The sequence below is a fragment of the Manis javanica genome, chromosome 2 (genome assembly GCF_040802235.1).
Source record: "Manis javanica isolate MJ-LG chromosome 2, MJ_LKY, whole genome shotgun sequence".
Classification (NCBI taxonomy): domain Eukaryota; kingdom Metazoa; phylum Chordata; class Mammalia; order Pholidota; family Manidae; genus Manis; species Manis javanica.
This window is the reverse complement of record NC_133157.1, coordinates 128,169,043-128,189,529: the sequence shown is the minus strand read 5'-3', so window position 1 is coordinate 128,189,529 and position 20,487 is coordinate 128,169,043.

Here is a 20,487-nt window from a genome sequence, read left to right as displayed (position 1 = left end):
TTGCTTGTATCTGAACTGGAAACACTCAAAGAAATGCTTTGGCTTGCAACATTCTGTGTAATCTTATTCTGTTTGTATTTCCCATCATGTCTGAAAAAATAAATAAATAGCTTTCTTGTGAGTAGTGTGTTTGGGGCAGCGTAATGATAGTCAGCTGCAATTTCAAGTTTCCTTTGCTTGTCTTTTTTTGTCAGCCAGAGGTGTTGGATTCTGCCAGTGTACTTTTTTCCTATATTGATCTTGGCCAATCGCAACTGGCTGATAAATGTGAAAATTTTGTGTTTATCATCTGCCAGATTTTTGTTGTGAGGTTTAATATTTTTTCCCTTTACAAGCTATTCAAGTGTTCTAGCTATAGAGACCAGATGGTTTTTCTATCCCCTTGATGTTGCCTTCATGGGAATGGTTGTTCTGAGATGTTCTAAGGCTGTACCGGGAGGGTGGAGTTTCTACAGCTACTCTGGTCAGCATTACTGCAGTCATGCCTTTGCCAGCACAAAGGACTAGTCAATCTATCAAAGTCTGGGAACCACTTAAAATAAATGGCCCTGTGTGTTTTGAAATCATGTGGGCAAACCTCAGGTTTCAGGTAACTATTAATAAATAATTACCCTTTTGTTAATGCATCCTGCCAATTCCATGATAAGAAATTGGTGGATGACTTAGCTGGTTCTTACCGTCAGGTCTGTTAGGATGTGCTTGTCTCACATTACCTGTGGACTCAAGCTTTCAGAGGGCATAGGGGACCTCATGTCTCTGCATCCCATGAAGTTCTCGGTGTGTAGTTCAAAAATAGAAGGGCAAAGCTTTGCTCTGTAAATGTTAGCCCAGAGCTCAGCCTGTATGTGCTCAGTACAAATCGTCTCACTGATTTGGGGTGTCTGACTGGTGGTGTGGGAGGTCCCACTTGATGCAGGTGAATGACCACACCCCCCACTGAGGAGAGGAGTTTCTTGGGGATACTGATTGCCTGCATGGCCCAAGATACCCAGGGGTTCTCCACAAGGAAGTGTGCGGTGGTCGGCAAACAAAAAGGAACCAAGCTCTTCAAACAGTGCTTTGCTCTTCATAAACACTCTGCTTGATACTGAAAATTGCCATCAGGTGCACAGGTGTTCAGCGAGATAGGTGTATTACTGGTTGTCATGAGAAAGAACACATACTGTGGGGAACCAGGGATGTCTCAGTATGAGAGGGAATTCCAAAGAAACTGATAGGATTTGGACTTTGGTGGTGTGGGTGATTTTGCGGAAGGTCTAAAGAAGCAGAGGTTCACTCTAGCCTGGGTGATGTCAAAAATCAGAGGCAATTCCATCATCTCTGGAAGCAGACGAGAGCCAGGATAAAGCTGGAGTTGGTGAGGATGGAGCAGTCACTTAGGTAGCAAGATTGGGGGGCTTGGGTATCTTGTGTGACCTGGTCTGGGTGAGGTTCTGAGATTATTGATGTCCAGCAGGAGCATGCCCAGAGGGTATCAGGCCAGCTTGTGGTAACAATGAGGCCTAAATGTAAGGTCACATGCATTCCCAGACATTAGGAGGCTTGATTTCTTTCTCAGATGTCACTGAAGAAGCCAAGAAAGGGGCTGGCTACCTGGGGATTTCTGAGATCCAGATTCTCAGGTGAGTGCAGGGAAGGCTCAGGGTGGGGACCAGGGATGTGGAACAGGGTCCTCACCCCTGAGTGCCTTGGGACACCAGCTTGACCTTTGTTTTGTCACTCTCTGATTTAGGAAGAGACTTAATCCAGGCTGCCAAGCTCAGGCTCCCTTGTTCTCAGCTCCTCCCATCTGCCCCCTGTAAGGTGGATGGCTGCAAGTCAGGACAACAGTGGAGCAGCTGCTCTCTGCACCTAGGACTGTGCTTTGTTAAGAGACAAAAACATCACTGTTCCGACTGGGTTTACGTAAGCTAGACATAAAAGGATGTAAAGACTTAGGCAAGTATGTGTGTGTATTTTGAAAACACATCCCACTCATAACAGTTCATGGAGATAAAAAGTGTACATCCAGTGCAGCCTTCCATCTACATGTCTTAAAGTATCGGATGCCCTGTGGGAGGGGTTCTATGGCAGTTACTCTGTACACATGTTTGAACTCCAAAGTCAAGGGACATTTAAAGAAGTTCTGGATGGCTGTGTTCTCAGAGACAACCCTGCGATCCTGTAGCATCTTTCCATGGTCTCTAATCATGAATAGCCTGAAAATAAGCCATGGGCACCCGGGAGAGAGGCTGTGGCACAGGCAGGGAGGGTCCCAAGTTCCTGCCTGGAGGAGCGGGTCTTGGTCAGGAGCCGGGGACAACCACCTGGGCTGGAGGAGGCAGGGCCATGCCATCTGTGGTTCCCAAAGTGTGGCCCAGGACTCACCGCATCCTCACCTGAGAATGCGCTAAAACAAACACTGAGGTTCCATCTTGGACCTAATAGATCAGACACGGGGGCTGGAGCCAGAGAGTCTGTTTGTGACACTGCCCAGGTGTCCCAAGGCACTCAGGGCTGAGGACCCTGCTCCACATCCCTGGTCCACACCCAGAGCCTTCTCTGGGCTCACCTGAGAATCCGGATCCCAGAAATCCCTGGCAGGCCCTGGTTGAGAGCTCCTCCTATGATTCTGATGTTCTTGTTGGGGTGGCGATCACCGAGGCCTTTGGAATGGTTTGAAAAATGCCAAAAAGGAGCACTTCCTCAGCCCACCTTGTACCCAGCACTCCTTGCACCACAGGAAGGAGCCACAGGAAACCGACGGAGCTTCTAAGGAGATGCCGCAGGAAGGCGCCACCACTTTATGGGGAATGGGCTGAAGTGCAGGGTGGCCCTGAGGGTGCTGTCATGGAAGGAGGCACGGCTGATGTCCAAGACTCACTGGGCGCTTACTATAGTCCAGGTCTTCATCCAAAGGAGAGACCCTTGTTTTAAACTCATAGCAACTTTATGAGTTAGGAACTCTAATGCTCATTTTATTGACGAGGAAACTGGGGCATGAAGGCTCAGTAACTTTCCCTAGATATTATAATTAATAAGCAGCAGAGCTTGGGTTTGAACCAAGGCCTTCCGGCTAGAGAGCCAGTGTACCTAAGCCCTGCACAATTCTGTCACATACTTTCCCTCCTAGACAAGGGCTTTGAGGATGGGGATGGCGAACTGTCCAGCTCATCTCTGGTCCTGTCTTCAGCTGCCCTGGACAGACACAAGTACAGCTTGACTACCACAGAGCAAGAGAGGGGCCCGGCCTGGCCCAGCCCAGACGCCCACCACTGCGCTGCTGTGTTCCATCTCCCCATGCATAGATCACTGAGCCATGTCCCAAGGCCCAGGCTGGCCCAGCGAACACATCTGTAACAGCGCTGGGGTCAGGAAGGAGCAGCCCTTCTTTGTATCTTGGAGGGGAAGAGAAAGGTCTTTGAGTAAAGGAGCTCATTGTTAGCTTTCCTTCCAGACAAAAGTCCCTGCACTCAATTTCCACATCATGGATAATTGCTGAAGAACATGGAAGACATTGACCTCCTCTGACTTGTAAATTCTGCAATGGCAGGAAACAGTACCCTCACCACATCGAGTACCTGGTGTTTATTATTTACTAGGAAAATGGGGGTCTAAGAGTTTTAATACATTGGTCAAGGTCCCCCAGTTCATGGGCAGCAACTGGGATTTAGGGAAATAGTCTTCTGATGCTAACACTGGCCAAAGTCAGTGTTCTTAACCAGAAGCTATTTTAACTACTAGCTTTAGATAATGTATATTAGGATGAATTTACCAAGCTCCCAGAAAGGTCAAGTTCACAGGAACAGTTCTAGGGGAGACAGTGTGGAGGTCAAGAGCATGGGGGAGGCAGGTTGTATACTGTCCTCAATTCTCCACCCTTCCCTATTTATACTTTTTCTGTAATAACTTGCAGTTCCTTCCATAAAAGGGTGCCATGTATTTCCCCACTCCTTGACTCTGGGTTTGTTTTTTGTCTGTGGAATGGGAAGACAGCGCTGATGTACCTGGTCCAAGACAAGACCAAGGGCTTGTCCATTTCCACATACATGTTTGCACATCTGTCATCATGATCAGAAGATGTACTCTGGCCAGTTCACTGGCACCAGGAAAAAGATAAGAGTCACATGGAGGGGAGCCACCTCCTCCAGGGGGAACCACCTCCAACAATGCAGGATCAACTGTACCCCAACCAACCTGCACACACCTGAGAATAAATTATTGCTATTTTAAGCCATTTGTTGTGGGGCCATTTGTTATGCTGCATTGTTGTGGCAATAACCAACTGATACAAAATGTTATCCCCCAAATGGGACGTGGGCTCAAAGCAACTTCTGTCACTTACCAGCTTTCACCAATATTTAACCTTTCTAAGCCATAGTGTCTGTCAGAAAAAATGGGAAAATAGAAATTTCAACCTATGAAAAGTTTGTAGATTTCTGTGCACTGAATAAATGAGATAATGCTGGTAAAATGCTTAATACAGCCCCTGGCCTGAGTAATATTTTGTTAGCTAATGTTGGGATGGCAGGAGGCCTCTGTGTTGGTGGTGACACACCCAGAAGCAGATCTGTCTGCTGAGTGGTACTGTGGTGCTCATGGTTTATGAGTCAGACAGGGGAAAAGCTCATGGACATACCCCTTCAGCAGAATCAAATTCTTAAGTGCTGAAAATTCTCAGGCTAAGAGAGTGATGTGTGTGTCTGTGTGTGTTTATTCTGACTGGAAGGTCAGAGATAGGGAATAGCTCTACTTCTGCAAGATTCTGCATAACATCTTCATCCATGTTCCCATTTTTGCCTGAAGTAGGGTGCTTCATTTTTTGGAGTTAATGATGTCCAAAAGAGGTGAAGATGTCATGAACCAGGGGCGTGGCCTCCAGCCAGTATTTAGGTGGTGGGCATGCCTTTCTTGAGCTTGTCGGCTGGGTGACATGGTGGTAAGCCATCCTCCCGGCTTGAACAGGGCAGCCAGGTCCTCGGCACACCATGTCCCCTGAGTGCAGGTATGAGAGCAGCTTCGATGTAATTGAACAAGCAGTGGCTGTCGCTTTCCAGGGCTGTGCCATTTTTTGATTCGTTTGGGCAGCTCCTTCAACAAGCCCCGCAGAGTGGACTACAGAGCAGTGGGCTCAGCCTACAAGCCTTCACAATGCAAGCTGCACACAGGCGGGATGAAGGGGCACTGGCATTTACTGAGGTTTATAAAACTGTCAGCAAATCAGGCCCTTAAGCTTGGACTCCCCAGCTGCTGTGTTCTGCAGTGCTGAGGTCAGCATCTTGATTCAGCTGCATAAATAATCTCAAAGATTTCTGCAGGGGCTGGGGGCAGTGGAGGGTGGGGACCCAGGGAAATCAGTCAGGACTAAGATATAAACCCCAGGGAACAAGGGAAGCCCTGGCTCTGCAAGGAGATGGATCAGATAGCTTTTTAATTTTTTTTTTATTAAAAAGCTTTTTTTCTTGATGATTTCTAAATCCTGTATTGATTGTGTCATGAATGTAGTTGATCCTTAGCCATCGTTAGCTAAGTGACTAAAGTATTCAGAAATCTGATTGACTTTTAGGCATTTTATCTGTCTTTCCCTCCTTATTTTTGTTATTTCTAATTATGGTTTCTTTTCTTTTTGTCAATTCTTCTAACTAGATCAGACTTTTGACATTCAAATCTAATAGTCCCTGCATCTTTGCTCCGTCCCAAGAAGCCCATTTTTTAAAACGTAAGCTGCTTACAGAATAGTTTGCCTGCAATAAGGCCCCATCAGCCTCAAAAACACCTTACCTCCTCTGATTTCAGTGATAGTGAGGGTACCCTAGATGCCAACGCACTCTGCCATTCTTGCCTCCTAACTGCCTACTCTCAATCCCAGCCAGACGAAGGAAAGGAAGTTTCCATCACACGGGCAATGGGGCTGGGCCAGGACAAAGTGGGCCATGTTCCTCTGATGAACAGCCTCAGTGATGCACGCCAGACCATACTCTGGCTTCGGCCCTCTTTCAGCGCCTCGTACACGTTCAGTCACAGAGGTGCTAAATCCAGCAGTCTAAAACGTGCATGAAGGAATCCACAGGTAGGACCTGGGATACTAGCAGGTCAGAGCTCAAAGGCTCCAAGCGCCTGCTTGCTGATGGGGCCCATGAATGGGTCTAAGTCAGGTACAGGACTGCATGTCAGGCTGGTCCCCTGGAATAACACAGCCTTAAGAATCCAACATGGAATTTGTAAGAAGCTTCTGCAGATACACTGACATTTTGTCTCTGGGATTAACTCAAACCAGTGCTCTACAACTAATTTGCTCAAATTGGGTCATGGCATGGTTTCTCTTATTTTGCTTTCTGCAATGGACTGAGTTGTATCACCCCAAATTCATGTGTTGAAGCCCTAACCCCAGTGTGATGGAATTAGGAGGTAAGACCTTTGGGAAGGATTAGGGTTAGATGGGGTCATGTGGGGGGTTCCCCCATGGTAGGATTAGATCACTAATAAGAAGAAAGAGAGAGCTCACCCTCTCTTCACTGTGTGGGCACAGCAGGAAGGTGGATGGACATCTGCAAGTCAGGAAGTGGACTCTCACCACATACAGAATCGGCCTGCACCTTGATCGGGACATCCAGCCTCCAGAACTTTGAGAAATAAATGTCTGTTGTTTAAGCTGCCACATCTATGATATTTTATTAAGCAGCCTGTGCTAAGACAGTTTCCATTGTTGCTTAGCTTTCTGTATTAAGCTAATGGTGGCCTTGACCCCACGAAGGACATGATCTTTAACACTTTACCTATTCTTCCAAGAATACTATGAATATAAAGCAGAACACCTGTGCCCTTTAGAACCAGTGTCCAGACAAGGGAATGGTGATGGGGACGGGGGTGGGGTGTTATTCCATGAAGGAGTAACAGGAAAAAATACATGATATGTGCATAAAATTACTTAGAAATCCTTAAAGGCAAAGTAAAAACAAATACAAAATAACCCAATATAAACAGAATGCAATAACTCTGGTTCTATACAGAAGTTATTCTTAAATATTCTAATGCCATGGCTCAAAAAATTTAAGCTCTTGTCTTAGAAAAATGTAATTATCCTAAAGCTCTCATAAATTCAGTACACATTTCCCTGTTGTTTAACAAAGAATAATGTAATTATAAGTGATCAAAGGAATTTTTTTTTACTCTTTCATTATAAATTTCCACTTCTAAGGATAGTACATTTTTGAGTCAGAAGGAAATGGATGCCTCTTCAAGATACAAAACCCAACATCATTTAAAAAGAACTTATTGCATAATCCCCCCTGCAGTTACATGACCCTATTTAGTGAAGTCCAGGTGCTATCATATTTTCAAAGAAATATATCTTACATGTTATATAAGTTTATACTCAGTTTTGAACTTTGAAAGAACACATAGGAAATTTTATTAATGTTAGCTCCCAGCTGGGAGAAACTAGTAAGCTGATTCCTAACTATTTAACAAAACTGGATAAAATGCATTGTCTTGCTTGCCCCGGCTTTGCTTCATGTTGTACAAAAATAATCCATTTTCAAAGTCACATATTGCCATAAGAAATTGGCTTGTGGTTGTGATTGTAGTCATTGCTTAAAACAAAAACATTATCTGAAACTTGCCATATTTAAAAGTTCCATCACTTGAAATTGATTACTGCATTTATTGAATTCCTCTTAGCAGCCTGATGAATAGTGAACATCTTCATACCCTTTATTCAAGTTCATTTCTGCAAAATAATACCAAATAGCTTTTGTTTTCCTTCTAACAATTCCAGCCTCAAAAACTTTTAAAAATCACTTATTTTGTGTGAAACCAAGATTGCAAGTCTTACAATTGATCACCTTTTCTATGCTGTATTTTCTGTAATCAAAATCTTACAGTTTGGATAATACCTGGATATGGAGATTGAGTCAATGATGTACGTTGAAGGCAGGTAGGGAGTTGGAAAAAGTATTTTCAGATACTAACCCTACTTTCCAATGAGTTTTACATGGCATGCTACCTCAGGCAAACCCAGACTTTAAAATTGTCATTTCACAGGGAGTCACTAGAATTATAAATACATTACGAGACAAGTCAGAAAAAAATAATATCTTTGCCTACTTACAGTTGACTTGGCTTTTGCAAGTGACAGGTTAATATGAGCTCCACCAGTTTCAAGGCTTCAATAATGTTGCTTTCCAGATCCCAACTGTTTTATTTTATTGAGCTTGAAGAACTAAGACATGGTATTGCATTCGTATGGAACCTGATGACTGGATTTTGGCAAGCATCATCAAAACATACTGCTGTTATCTCCATTTGAAATTGTTTTGGAGTTAGACAACATTTTGCAATTACATTTCTTAAAAATTCACAAACTTTCTCTGCAGTTGCATAGTCTAAATATTTCTTCCCCACATGTACCTTGCATTCATACACTTGTTCCAGTTTTTAAATACCATCTGTCAGAAAGTACCCATGGCTGGCCAGACAGCTGCATTCTGTAACGTTGATCTTTGGCTTGTGTCAGAGACCAGAGACACTCTGATTGTTAGCTGAAAGCCATGTGTGGTGATGCATGCTGCTACTGACTGTCTTTTAGAGTCCATTCTTCTAATATCAGCTTCCCATGATGCACAACTTGAAATACTCCCTTTGCACCGTACTCTCGTCCAGCTCGCCCTTCCCTATAGCACACCCAGACTGCTGACTGCTTGCTTCGGTCTTCACTCTCTTCTGGTCCTCCCCACTTTCTTCAGCCTGTGCCTCTACACCTCACTTTCCTCCTTGCCCTTTACTCTTCCTGCCTGCTCACACTTTCCTTCACCATGGTCTACCTCCATTTTTCCTGTGTTCTTTTCACACCCACCTCCTGCCTTTCCCAACCCCTCTTTGAATGAGTGGAATTTGCTTTGTTTTAGAAATAGACCAGGAAGACAGGCAATGATTATATTTCATAGACCTGAACACCTGGCCTGATCATCCATCTTCTCAGAGCTGGTTATTCTTCCCAGCTGCTCATTTTAAAAAAACATTTTGGTAGTGAATTTTCTCGTTGGTTAGATTCTGGATTAATAGCTGCTCATGCTAAAATTCCAATTTTCAAAGTGGGAAATGACACCCCAATGGGACGAGACTCCTCCCTGAGTTTGTATAAATCATTGGTATTAGTAGATGACACACGAATCCAGGCTTTCTCATTATCTGAACAGAATTAGTGGTCCTTGACCTGTGGAGACAAAGAGCTTTGGGTTTGATCTGTGTGCACATGGGGAGGCAGGGAGGAAAAAGGAGGACATGCAGGTCCAAGGGTAGATGCCTAGTTGATGGTAAGAGGCCTGCTCCAGGTTTGCTCAGTGTCTTGTAGGCCTGGTGCAACTACAGACTAGATTGGAAGCAGAAGTACAATGACAATGTCATTGATCCAATGAATGCCTTTGGAGAACTCACTAGGTGCCCTCACAGAGCTCCTGGCCTATGGGGTAGACATTGTTCTAGACAGAAAATACATGTCTTCGAACACAGTGTAGAGGTGGCTGGGTTAGGGTTCTGGCCTCATTCTCTCCATACTTATACATCCAGGGCAAGTTCCTCTGTCACCTTATCTGTGAAATCAAATGACAATAGTCTCTCCAGAAGGAGTTATTGTGGTTATTAAGTGAAATACTACAGAGCAGTGCCTGGTGCACCATATACCTTAATAAATGTTCACTCCAATGACAAGGAATTGTCTCCAAATTTTAACGCACTGATCAGTAAATATTTGCTTCTCTGTCTTTTGATTTTAGCCATTTGTCTTTTGCCTGATGTAATTTATTGCCAGTGCCTAAGAGTAAAGGAGTTTGGCTGGCTGAGCTTTTCTCCAGTTAAATTTCGGTAGAGCAGATCAGAATAGAATCGTTTGCAGGCTACCAATACTTTAACTCCTATTTATCTGACTGCATTAGCTTGTAGCAGAGCTTGGAACAAAATGTCATGTGTTTCAGATAGTTCTGGAAAACATTTTGGGGGCAGTTAGGCACTGGGTTAGAAGTTCAAGAAGAATGAATTTGAAATGACTCTCATTATCAAACCCATGTGTGCATGTACCCACTACTGATATGCAATCTGTGCTTTGTCAGTTCCTTACCTTAACACAGACTTGTAATCTATTTGTGACAAACTCTTATTGGAAAGAGAAGAGATATAATAAATTCTTACCATGTGCTGGGCATTTTCATATGTATATATGTATACGTAGTGGTAAACTATACTTAAAATAACATTTAACATTCTAATCATTTTTTTTATAGCACTTTTTATGATTTATTTGGGTCATTGCTATGTAACAGAAAACCAACATAAGTGTAATTCAAAAGCAAAAAGAAAAGACTAAGTCACTATTTCTGTGTTGAAGAACAAAGGAGTAAAAATCATGGGTCTACATAAAATCTTGAGATCCCTTCTACTTTCTCTTGGAAAGCATTATGTGTTGGTGCATTAGCTTAGAATATCAGCCATGATTTTTGCTTGAATTTGTAGTTATTAAGTTTTTTTTTTATTTGTTTTATACCTTGAGACATGCCTTTAAATTGTGCCTATGTGAGTTATGTTCCACTGTCTGTGTATCACAGCTCTTCTCCTGTTAGAGCCACTTGTGTTTTCCTTATGATACATACATTCCTTATGATTACATACAGTTTAGGTGTATATTTAGCAGTTTACAGTTACTAAATTTGGAAGTAAGAACTTTTAAAAGATAAAACTTGTTTTAATTTTCATCTGTTTTCTAATATATAGCCCTGTATGTAAATGATCTTGTTAATATTTAAAGTGAACACAGTTTGATTATAATTAAAATTCTGTTTTTGGAAGAGATGAACTTCATGGAATTCTGTTCAATTATTTAGATCTTGTTATTCCTGATACTGTATAATAGGTCTAAGGTAACCATGACCAGTGTATGCCTTGAGATACTAATGAATTTCAAATGCCTTCTAATCATTTTTTAAATGTAGTTCAGTGGCATTAAGTACATTCACATTGTTGTTTAACCATTACCACCATCCATCTCCACAACTTTTGTATCATTTTAAACTGAAATTCAGAGCGCATTAGACTAAAACTCCCTGTTTCCCCACTCTCCTATTCCCTGGAGACCACCATTCTACTTTCTGTCTCTACCAATCTGTCTGCTCTCAGTTTCTCATATATGTGGAATCATACAGTATACAATACCAGAGCCCCTGACTGAGGGAAGCCCCATGTTCTTCTTGGGATCAAGATTCTAAAGAAAGCAGTGGCAATAGAAACCCCAGGGGATAGGTTTTCCAGGCAGTTACCATGGCTGAAATTCTATACGAAGAACCTCGCTTTGCTGCAGGGTTTAATGACTCCACGGCCTGGGGCTTTGTAGGAATCATCTCTGTTAATTGGTGTAGATTTTCTGTCACCTGAGTCTTTGCTCTCCTGCAACCAGGTAAGAAATGCAATGTAAATACAGAGGAGTATTTCTCTAGGTACAAATAGTTATCTCAGTTACAGTTTTTAGGTTTGCTCGGGAAAGAGATAGCTGGAAGGTCAAATGGGATTTACTGCAATTTTTGCGTATGTGGATCCAGTGCATTGGGGTGATCCATTGATTGTAGGAATTGATTCATTAACTAACTAGGTCAGAGGATATCAGTGAAGAGGTGTGAAGTGCTCCGGGACCAGTCCTGATCACTGTGTGGTCTGGGGGTATTATTCAAATGCTCTGTGCTTTGTTTCTTTATCTGCGACATGGGGACATAGCACAGAGAGGTGTTGAAAGGATTAACTGAAATAACAGAAAGCCCCTGGAGCAATCCATAGCATATACGAAATTTTCAATCAATATTAGCCATTATAACTTATTTCTGTGGCTAATTCCTGCCCTCTGTCCCATGGATGGGGCGACTCATGCTCGTGTGGCCTTCCTTCCCTCCTCCATCCTCCCCTCCTTGTCCTTCACAGGAGAAAGAATGCCGTGGTCCTCCCGGAGGGGGCCTGGGTCTCTTTCTTCTCCTCTCACCTCTGAGCGCTGCCCTCAGCAGGTCCTCAGTTGTCACCGCTGCTGATGAATCTGGCTCCTGCTTCCTCACTCCAGCTCCAGACTCATCCTCAGCCCCAGCAGAATTTGTAGCTTCTCTGGCTTAAAGACTGGACAAACAAACAAATAAAACGGCTACACAAACAGGAAGAGAAGCCCAGTGCATGAGCTGCCTTAGGAAGCCAAACCAATGGTCAGAGATATCCTCAAATAAGTGCAGACGTTCCCAGGAAGCTATGCTCTGGGAGTGGGTGAGCTGCGTCCCGGGTTCACACATCCATTGGGCAAGATGGAACATACAATGCATGTGCGTATGTGCACGTGTGTACCCACGTACAAACGTGTGCTTGTATCTGTGTTGTTGGAGGGGGAAGCAGATCACTTGAATATGTATACTGCCTGGTAGGTGGAATATCTCAACCAGTTTAAAGGAATCTTAGCAAGAGAGAAGTGTTTGCTGAAACACCTGGCCTCAAAAGAGTGGTGCAAACATTAAAAATCATCTCTGGCATTTCACTTTGGCCTGACTCGACATTGCTTTCTTTGCCTGATGTCCAGATGAGGAGGAAAGAGCTTGGTCTTCGCAAACACAAATCCCTGCAAGCCCGATGAAAGAGGAACAGAGAGGGGAGGTGGTTTTAACATTTCCCTTAACTCACAAACTCATTTCTTTTAACCCTGTTTCATTTTTTGGAAACATCTCAGCAAGCTGGATGCGGGGTTGAACAGCTGTTCAGCCCACTGCCATTGGCTAGGTCAATGTCAGCACGTTTTTCTGGCCTTTCTGGACTGGACTCCATGTGCTGGAGCCACTGTGAAAATGTCACCAGAGCTGAATTCCTGGTGACATTTAAGTCCTTCCTTCCCAGCACTTCATCCTCATCCTGAAAGCAGAGACCACTTTAATTTGTAAAGAGGGCCCCTACAAGCCTCTTACATCCCTTACCCAGCCCACAGCCTCAGTGCCAGTCCCCTCTGCACTGCCCCCTGGGGATGGCCCATTTCCTCTGGTAGTGCTGGCACATGAACACACATGTATCTGGTGTTGTTGGGGAAGCCCAAAGCTGAGAGCTGGCAGCCTGGCTGTCTAGCCCTGACTTTGCCACCCACCAGCTGTGTAAGTTTAAGAAAATCCCATGACCACTTTGAGTCTCAGTTTCTCCATCTCTAAAATAAAATTTTTAGAGAGAGTGTCATAGGAGGTCATTTTGGTCCCCCATGCTCAATTTTTCTGTCATTCTAGAGCTCAACCAAGTGTTAAGAGAGTCGTGGGAAACGCAAGTGGCTTAAGATCCATAGAGACAGCACCTTTTGCCCCAGCTGGGGTCTCATGACAATAGCAGAACATGGCCCTCACTGAATGCGGAATTTGGGTTGCCAAAGTAGGGGTGTCTCCTTTAGGCTTCAGGTCTAGGACAGGGTGGCTAGAGAGGGAAAAATGAAAAGCTGGTGAAATCCCAAGTGTACCTAGAAGCAGAGTAAGGGGTCAAAAAGGGTTGTCAGAGATAGCTTGTGGCCAGCCTCTTCCAAATGTCACGTGCTCTCTTTGGCTCCCAAATGTGTTGCTACACTGGATTAAAAAAAAAATCAGAGTGGGTAGTTAAGGCACTACTTAGTAAATGTTTAGTACATTGTGTTCCTGCATTTGGGTTCATCAATGTATGTGATGTTAGACTAAGGAAAACAGCTCAGTATTCTTCATTTTAATTAATCTTTGAGCAATGCATTTTAAGTATATATGAGAAGTTATGTGTGCATTTACATCTCTAAATGCAGCCTGCCTGCTTGACTTCTTTCTTTCCTTCCTTCCTTCTGGTCTCTTTTCTTTCTTTTTACTGAAAATCAAATCATTCCACGGCAGCTAATTGGTGTCTCTGTTGGCAGCTTTTTTGGAAACTGCTTGGCCAGACGGTTAATGGCCGGTGGTCCCAGCACCCGCATGGGCTCCAGCCAGGGATAAAATGCCTTGCAAGCACAACTTCTTTCCGGGACAGCGGTTCGGTTTCAGCCACTGGCAGTCAGGCCTGCTTACAGGTGCCCCTGCTTTAGGGAAGGCGGCTGCCTGTGTTGATTCTCACTGTTCTGCATGCTCAGTAACATGGCCGTGACACTGTGTGAAAAGCATGGGAGAGGAGATTTCTCTGTGGAGGGTCTTGCAAGAGGCAAGCATAGTGTTATTCTCTCCGTCTTTTCCCAAAGTGTCAGGTTTCTGTCATTCAGTTTCTTACTATGCACATTGGAGCTGTTTGGTGACTGAATCCTAAAGGCTGGGGAGAAGGACTGGGTTTTTCTAACGTACATGAGTTCCGATTTTTTGAATGGAAAGGATCATATGCTTTTCATTTTTGTCTTGTGGGTGCTGGAATGAGTCGGGGGTCTCCAGAGAAACAGAGCCAATAAGATGTGTGTGTGTATATATATATATATATATATATATATATATATATATATATATATATATATATATATATATATATTATTTGGAATTGGCTCATATAATCACAGAGACCGATAAGTCCCAAGATCAGTAGTCAGTAAGATGGGAGCCAATGGTATGAGTTCCAGCCCAAGGCCTGCAAGCTTGAGACGCAAGAAGAGCCAGTGTATCACTCTGAGTCCAAAGACAGGAAAAAACTGATGTCCCAGCTTAAAGGCAGTCAGAGAGAAAGCTTTCTTATTCAGCCTTTTGTTCTGTTCAGTCCTTCAACTGATTAGGTGGGGCCCACCCACACGAGGGCTATCTGCTTGACTCCATCTGCCCATTTAAATGATAACCTCTTGCAGAAGCACACTCAGAATAATGCTTGACCTGATATCTGGTCCCCGCCTCCCAGCTCAGACTAGTTGGCACATGCAATTCAAGATCACAGCACCCATGTTTAAGTCAATAAACAGGAACTGAAAGCACCCTTTCTTTATCTCATCTCCTTCTGGGTGAGTGGTCTTAGGCATCTTGGTGTCTGGTATCCATGTGAACTGAAATGTCATAAACTCTAAACCAGAGCCTTCCGCAGAGCTGTGGGGTTGCTGAGAAGATATCTAGTTCCTGGGGTTACCAGGGTCGGCATTGTGGGAGGAGCCCCCAGCAAAGCATGCTAAGGTTTTCAGCCCTCTTCCTCTTTCTTTGCCAGGTGGGGCCGTGGAAATTTTTTTCACTGTGTCTAATCCTACTTCTGGATCCTAGTCCTTCCCATGTCCTTTCTCTGCTTTATCCCTCTGTCTCTGCTCCCCAGACCAGCACCTCCAACTTTTGTCCAACCACTAGGTCTCTTCTTGCTCTCAGCTGGGCCAGCTCATTCCAGGGGTCAACCATTCACTGACCCATTGGGTGATGAATGATTTTTAAAATCTGACTTCCTCCCAAAGTATTACATCTGCAAGGTTGGTTCCTTTTTTATTTGTTTTCTTTCCCCAGCTTTATTGAGGTATAATGACAAAAGCTGCATATGCTTTAAGGTATACAATGTGATAATTTTGATGTACACGTACATTGTGAAATGATTCTCTCAGTCGAACTAATTAACACATTCACTACTTCACACATTTTGTGTATGTGTCATAAGAACATTCCAGATCTATTCTCTTAGCAAATTTCAGGTATACACCATGCTGTATATTAGATCTCCAGACTGTTTTACCCTGTGTTACTGAAACTTTATTCCCCAGATCAATATCACCCCATTTCTCCCACCCTGAAAGATTGATTTTCAAGTGCCCAAAGTCTTCACATTTCAAAGAAGAAAGTCTGTAAGATTGAAAGATCACTCACTAAATTGAGGGTAGGATGTCAGGTCCAGTGCTAAATTTTGTATTTCAAAAATCTATGGCAGTGGCCAATTCAAATAAAATAAGTGAGTGTGTGTGTGTGTGTAAATAAATATATACTGGCTCAAGCTCAAAAGTTTTAATTTTTTCTTATCATTTATTCAATCATTTATCTGTTTATTTACATATTCAGTTATCTCTCATTTCTTTTATTTATTAAAATAAAGTTCACTATGGTACTGTGGCCAGTCTATGGAAATGTGTCTCTTGTTAGGAAATTCTCCCTTTCATCAATTCCAACTTTATTACACAAGATGCAAACCACTCTGGTGGGCAGAAAGCTGCCATTAATCTGTGCCAAGTTTGCCTTGCCTAGCTGGTAATAGAAATGACACATGGCCGATTTTTGCCATCTTCCCTTATTACTATGACTACTATTAACTTTTAAAACATGCCTAAAGAACCAGCAACACTCAGAAGTGAACAGAGTTCATGGAACTTCTCATTCCAAGAAGCACCTGGCCTCAGTATCTTCAGCCTGGGCTCCAGAGGGAGGGATGGGCACGAAGTCACACCTCCTGATGACTGGAGGGACACAAGTCTGGTCCTGGGTTTAAGCCATGTAAAGTCTTGATGTTATTTTTGTATTACTAGACACAATTATGAGAAGCCATAAGAAGAAAAAAAACCCCACACTTCTAAATTCAAATGGAAATAAGTGCCTCATTAGTAATAAAAGCTCCAGGTTATGTTACCATGTAACCTTTTGTTCAAACACGATGTCTAAAATTTGCATAAGTAGTCAGCTGTGTATATCTCAGGGCTATTGAAATTGTCTGACTCACCAATCCAGGCAGCTCATAAACAGTGTTTTTCTCCTTCTCTGCGCCTTGTTTTCACAGAAACACAGCTGCATGTGCTGAGGAGAGGTGGGGGAGGGAGGGGAGCAGACAAGGGAGGAGGGAGCCTGTGGGGTTCACCCCTGGGGATGGGCCGGCAGGGCTGTCATGCCTACCTGTGTCCCCACCTGCACCAGGGCAGAGTCCTGGGGGTTGGAGATGGTGGTAATTTACTGACTAGCCCTGAAGCTCTGGAAACGGTCAGCTGGGTCTCTAGTGTGCTTGGCAGTGGCTTCACCTCCTGTTTGAAACAGCCGGGTCAGGTGGAGGTGGTGGATGGTGCAAAAGTCTGCTCAGGATTCCCTGGGACCTACACGATCATTTTCTGGGGAGTTGACTTTAAATCAGTCAGAAACACAAGGAATGCATTTTCCTAGCTTGGAGAGTGGTGGGGTGGGAGGTTCAAGGGGAGGGCCGTGCTCTATGGCATGAAGGAAAGGTCCCAGAAGTTGTCTAGTCGTGCCAGCAGCTCTCAAAGCCTCTGGGATTCCCATCCCTTCTGAAGTCCCATGTCAAATGAACATCCTTTACCTGAAAGTAGAGTGAGCAGTCAGCACCTCCATGGATCGTGAGATGTCTGCTCAGGTGGCCAAGTGAGCAGGTGGGCCACCCCATCACATTTGGTTTTGTGAATCTTGACCACGAGGAGGTAAGTTCAGAAGTAGGTTACTTTCGGCCAGTCTAATGTCACAGCCTCTCATTTTAAGTGGATGAAAAAGGGCCCCGGGAGGGAAATTATTCAAAGTATTGGCTTGACCCAAACACCTGTGGCCCAAGCATGGCTTTTCTGTAAAAAAAAAATCTGACACAGTGAAAAGACACATATCCTTGTCCCACTGTGTCACTAACGTGTGAACTTAGACACATCACTTCACTCCTTCTCCTCATCTTTCATCTCAACTGTGGGATGGGAGGCCTGGAGTCTTCCCTCCTGGAACTAAATAGAGATGAGAATGGACCTCACCTGGCACCCCCGGCCCAGACACAGGCCTCACTGACACTGGGCTCAGGGGTTCTGACCCCTGAGGCCATCTCTTTCAGATTATTATTCCGGGTTATTGGATGGAGAGGCTGGCGCAGTCAGAACAAGGTGGCCACACAAAGGAGGGTGTAGGTGGATGGGCGAGAGAGCCACCAGTCTTCCCAGGTCCCTGCAGGATGTAGTGACAAATAGCAACACCCTGGCCTGCCTCACTTATGCACTCGGCCCTGGTCTCCAGGCAAGAAAGGCAACCCACTTTGCAGACCTAGAGAAGGGACAAAGGCCAGAAACGGGCCACTTCCTTCCAATAGGGAGCACTGCTCTTTATGTCACAGGTGAAAAACATCAGTGATTGGAGACTTACCCGAGAGTCAAAGCGCAGATATGGCTGCCGGGCAGCTGCGAGCTTTCTTCCTGAGGCAACACACGTGACTTAGGGAGAGTCTAACCCCTTCTATTGAAAACTAAACACATGCAGTTCATGAACCACCAAGAACATGTAACTTCACATCAGTGATTTGATGTAGAGCAGAAGCACCGTCAAGTTTTCACAAGGAAGAATTAATTACATGCAATAAGGACATCTTAACTGGCTACGGGCTGTACCAGAAAAGAAACAGCATCTCTCTGCACACACAGGCATTGTTCCAAGGTCAGAGCTATTTTTAAGTCAGCCTCTTGCCATTTTCTGATTATATGACCTTCAAAATGTTACAGAAGCATTCCCCATCCAACTGCCTCATCAAATTATAATAAAACTCATATTTGTGGAGCAACGTTACTTTACATTAATATCATAACAACCCTCTAAGTAGACATTACAATCTCTGTTTGATAGATGGGAAATGAAAGCTCAGAGCATTGAAGTAACTTGTCCAAAGTCACACAGCTGGTAAGTGGCAGAGCTGACTGATATTTGTATTCTGATCTCTCCAGATCTTAACTCAAGCTGTTAGTCATTATGCCTCCCCAGTCATCATGGGGGTTGACTTAGGGATTCCTGGCACCAGCACTGTGTGTGGTGGTAAGCACCTCAGTTCTCGTTGCTAAACCCTGGCCCTGCCACCTCCACCTTTCACCCTTGACCTCTTGGTGAGACCTGGGGAAACCAATGACCTCTTCGGATTTCACTGTTAAGTTGTAAGATGGAAAAAGCTGATCCAGCTTGCCTGGAAATGGGGGCTGGGAGAGCGGACTTCTTGTCCCTTCACCCTAATTCATCAGAGTGACATAGCCGGGAGACTGTGCCCCTCCCACTGCCAGGTTCCTTTCTTCGTAAGATCATGCCCATATCTACAACTCTGCTTTAGTTCCTAATTTAGTTCAGCTCTTAATTTCTTTCAATCCCTGTTTCTTATTTCCAGAAGAATATGCTCAGAGAACGTGGCAGAAACAATGAGGATAACAAAAATGACCACTAACATTTAGTGGGAACATAGACTGTATAGAGACTGTGCTATTCACTTTCAAAACAAAATGAAACAAAAACTCGAAACACATCAAACTAGGGACGAACCTTGTCCTATGTTCCTGGTACAAAGTGGACCTGGTATCCTTCCTTTCAAATCCCTACCCTTTCAGCTACCCATGCCCAAATTCTGACCTGTGGTTGTTCCACATCACACACTATGGCATTGGGGTTATGGACTTTGAACAGTTATAGCCTCCTGTTCCAAAATTACATTGTTTCCTTTTCCCTCTTCCCTTAAAATTCTCATTTTCTAAGCACTAGGACCTCAACTGATAATCAGTAGGAAAACAACAGAATCAATAACATACTACATTGTTAACGGCTTACAACAGGTTAATGGCTACCCTTCCTAGAAATAGTCACTTAAAAAGAAGAGGACATTTGAAATTCACAGGAGTTAATGCGTTAATGATGGGCATTCGGACCATGATGGCAGGCAAGTTATAGGCAAAGGTCTTCTAGGCATAAAGGATCGCGATGACATCAGAACTGGTCCCAGATTATTCAGAACATTGTAGAAATTGAAGAAATGAGAAGATTCAGAAATTCCTGGTCTACTCTGGATGGTAAACACACCTGAAAGACAAGGCAGGAGGTACTGGGACAGACAGCCAGGCACTCTGCTGGGAGGTGTCACCCAAAGATGAATAGTGTTGGATGCTCTCAGCCCAGTCAAGGCACAGGGACCCACTTCAGTTCTCTGGACCTTGGTCCCCCATCTCTGACATCAGTGACTTGGGCCAGGTGATCTCCACTGCCTTTTCCAGGCCAGCATGCTCCCCTCCAAGTGCCAGTATGATGAACACAAGCTGACAGTCCACAGGTATTGGTATTAGGATACAGTTAACCTTGCCTGGAGATGGGTGATGAGGATGGGGTTAAGAACTCCTGAGTCTGTTTATACAGAGTCTCGCTATTTAATTTGGACAGCCTAATAAACACATATTCCCCAGAGCATGGAAATTAAGACAATTAGCTGGGGCCTCGAGTTGCTGTAGAAACAGGCTCCAGGAGTCTCAGTAAATTAGTTGTGCCTTTTCCAGAATGTCATAGAGTTGGAAACACACTTATGTGCCTGTCCAGACTGGCTTCTTTCACTTAGTGATATGCATTTAAGGTTCCTCTATGTCTTTTCATGGCTGATGGCTCATTTCTCTAACACTGAGTAATTTTCCATTGTCTGCATGGAGCACAGCTTATCAATCCATTCTCCTACTGAAGGACGTCTTGGTTGCTTCCAAGTTCGGACAAGACTGTACTCCTGTTGGGAGGTTGCCTGACTATCTCTCTACCTCTGTCAAGGCTATGACTTTTGAAAACCCAGGGACAATATCCTCTTTCTCCACATGGCACTAGG